The 3718-nt window shown below is 33.4% G+C and overlaps 1 long non-coding RNA gene across 1 annotated transcript; it reads left to right on the forward strand.

Moving 5' to 3' along the window:
* Positions 1–435: 435 nt before the first annotated feature.
* LOC107135663 lies at positions 436–2334 on the forward strand. The gene is made up of 2 exons (XR_001502600.2): positions 436–628; positions 2263–2334. It is a non-coding gene; the product is annotated as an uncharacterized LOC107135663 (long non-coding RNA).
* Positions 2335–3718: the final 1384 nt, after the last annotated feature.

Raw genomic sequence — 3718 nt, forward strand, 5'->3', positions numbered from 1 at the left:
CAAGGACTATAATTATAATATAGAAACACTATTAAACATAAACATAATGTGTTTACAAGTGCTAGGCTTGCTGCATAAGAATAATGAGAAACTTGTTAAAATAAAGATGCCTGGACTCCACCCCATTTATTATAATTTAGCAAAGTGGAGAAGCCTAAACAATCTTAATATTTAGTTGGTGTACATTAGGCACTAGAAAACTCATAGTTATCTAACCCCCTCAATATAACAGGGTCCCCATGAAAAGAAAAATCATGAGATTACTAGGAAAGTGAAACCTGATCTGGAGAAGCAAAATCCAATGTGGCAGAACTGGAGTCCTTTTTGGCAAGTAAGAACTGAAACTGGCTTTCACTTCTCCTCCTAATTGGACCATAATAACACTCCTACACAGTAGCTACTGTGAGGTTGCATTCATTTAAATATGACCTTTGGTAGAAGAGTTTAAACAGAACATCTGCTCAACACCATGCCCACTCTAAAGAAGTAACCTTTTCACAAGAATGACACGTCTTGTCTGAGTCTCCTCACTTTGGCATTTTGGCTTTCCTCTGGTGAGAAAGTCTCTCCTCATCTATGAGCATTCCCTGTCTGGAAAATTTAGAAGCATACTTTGGAGGAAAAACAGGTGAGTGCTAAATCACCCAAATTTTGTAATAAGAAACAAAAAAAATAGTTTTTCACATTTACTATATATATATTTTTTTAAAAAATTCAATCTATATAAAGTATTTTAAAAGAACAACTTTTGGTCTTTGTATTTTTCACTCAGTTTTCTTTTTTTTCTATATCTTCTTGGTAGTTCCAAGCATAAGATTAGTTTGACTCCATTTATTATCTATCAAGTTTTAAAAGTTGTTTTGAAATTACTGCATCCATTTAAGTTTTTAAATTTTCTTTTCAAACATAACTTTATCATTTATAAAATAATTTAATGAGCATTTTTCTAATACCTTATTTTAGTTAATGAATCAGGGTTTATAATACGAACAACCAAAAATAGGAGTGATTCAAATTAGTCTCACTGACGGGTGATATTGATGATCACAGACCACCAGCAGCTGTTTAAAATCAATGACGTTTACACATATTTACATGTATGGCACATATGTGTTCAATTCCTTTTTCCTCCATTTTCCCAGGAAAAGTCAAAGTTAATCTTCACTACATGGAAAGCTGCTAACTTAGACAAAAACGAGTGTAAAGTGGATTTCTGATAAATTTTCACCTTTCCAAGTTCAGGCCATAAAAGAAAAAATGATTTAGTTCAGTTTTGCTCATGTATTTGTGTGACCATCAGCTTTTGTACCTTGATAGCTTTATTTTATCCTCATCATCATTGTCTTCATCTTAAGGTCCCACCAAGTGGCTCAGAAAGCACAGGAAACCTGGTACAGAAATCAAGCATGCTTCCCCCAGCCTGAACATTTTCCAGGAAGGTCATGTCGTATCTACAAGAATCTCTTTACTTAAAAAATTAAGAGGATAATCATTCCTTATCTGAATTTGCCATTTAATTGTCATGAAGATTTATACTTTGTTTTTTTTTTTAAGTAATTTTCTAATTTAGCTCTTCTATTTAAGTTTTAGATCCATTTTGGGTTAATTTTTGCATATGGTTTCTTTCATTGTTGTCCAGTAGTCCTAGCACCAAGTTTTGAAAAATCTGTTCTCTAAAGAATTATAATGGCACTCTTGTTAAAAATCAGTGCACCATATATCCAAAATATGCAAAGAACACAAGCTACTCAATAACATGAAAACAAGCAGCTCTATTAAAACATGAGCAAATGACCTGAACAGACATTTCTTGAAAGAAGGTGTACAAAATGGTCAACAGGTATAAGGAAAAAAACATTCAACACCTTTAATAATCAGAGAAATGTAATTTAAAGCCACAACAAGATATCACTACACATCTGTGAAACTGGCTGTATAAAAAAGAATGAAGCGGGCTGGTGATATAGCTCAGTAGCTGAACTTCGCCTATCATACGTGAGTACATGAGGCCCATAAATGTATACAATTATTACTTGTCAGTTAAAAATAAAATAAGACTTTAAAAACCCAATTCACCATAAATGTAACAGCTTATTTTGGACTCTCATTTCTATTACATTAATCTATATGATATTGTCATACCACACTGTGCTGACTACTATCACTCTGTAGTAAATTTTAAAATTAGGAAGGATGAGTTCTCCAACTTCCTTTTTTTTTCAAGATTATTTTACCAGTTCTGCACAATTTATATTTTCACAGGAATTTTAAGAAGAGTTTGTTCATCTTTCCAAGAAAGGTGGATAAGATTTTGGTGGGGGTTGTCCTGAATCTGTAAGTCAATTTGGAGAATACTGTTATCTTAATAATATTAAGTCTTGCAATATTAGATTATTTTGCTATAAAGGCATTGGAATAGATACCAAAATAGGTATGAGATCCTGAGATGAGGAGTATATGTGAAGCTCTTGGTTTATTCTTATAATAATAAATTCAGAATAAAAAATTAAAAGTTTAAAAAATTGGTTCTTCTTGCTTGTCATGAAAAGCAGGTGTTGGTAATCTGATTAACCTGTTCCAATGAAGGAGACCAGTTTTCAAGAGCAAGGTACTAAGTGACTTTAAAATATCAATCCTGTGTGAACTAGGGAAGGATAGGCAACACAGGCTGTGTTCTTAAGTAAATTTTCAAATAAACCACACAGTTCTTCCCACTTGCTAATTACCTAACATAACAGCATACTACAGGTACACAGCCACACCAATGTTTATAGCAGCACAATTCACAATAACTAAACTGTGAAACCAACCTAGATGCCCTTCAATAGGTGAATGGATAAAAAAAATGTGGTACATATACACAATGGAATATTACTCAGCAATAAAAGACAATAAAATCATGGCATTTGCAGGTAAATGGATAGAGTTAGAGAAGATAATGCTAAGGTGAAGTTAGCCAATCCCAAATAACCAAATGCCAAATGTTTTCTTTGATATAAGGAGGCTGATTCATAGTGGAATAGGGACAGGGAGCATGGGAGGAATAGACGAATTCTAGACAGGGCAGAGGGGTTGGAGGGGAAGGGAGGGTGCATGGGGTTAGAAATGATGGTGGAACGTGATTTATTATTATCCAAAGTACATGTATGAAGACACTAATTGGTGTGAATATACTTTGTATACAAAACAGAGATATGAAAAATTGTGCTCTATATGTGTAATAAGAATTGTAATGTGTTCTGTTGTCACATAAAAATAAACAAAAATATAAAAGAGTTGGTAGCAAACCCCCCCATAAGTTTCACATGTTAATTTTTATAACATTAAAAGGATAATAGAAATTAAACAAAAGAAAAGAAAAATTTGAGGACTCTTTTGGAAAAAGAATCACAATTTCATAGTATCAGTTCAAATTTCATTTTGTTTTTCGTTATAAAACTCGGGGCTGCCTGAAAGATCTTGCTTATATGATGAGACAAGACTGCACTGTGTTGAAAATATTTCTGAGAAGCTCAAGTGATTCTGTGTCAAGGATTTCCCAGTTCCCAGATTTTGCAATGGTTCTTTTCCCATAGGTGAACATTTAACCCTTGCAGATGCTGGGATGACTTTTCACCAGAGAAGAGGCTTAAGTAACCAGTCAGCCCAATCCTCAGATACTCATCATAGAGTCGCTTTTATGTTACTCCTCCTCTGACATGTATCTAAATATTGAAAT

This window comes from Marmota marmota, unplaced genomic scaffold (genome assembly GCF_001458135.2).
Source record: "Marmota marmota marmota unplaced genomic scaffold, marMar, whole genome shotgun sequence".
Lineage (NCBI taxonomy): Eukaryota > Metazoa > Chordata > Mammalia > Rodentia > Sciuridae > Marmota > Marmota marmota.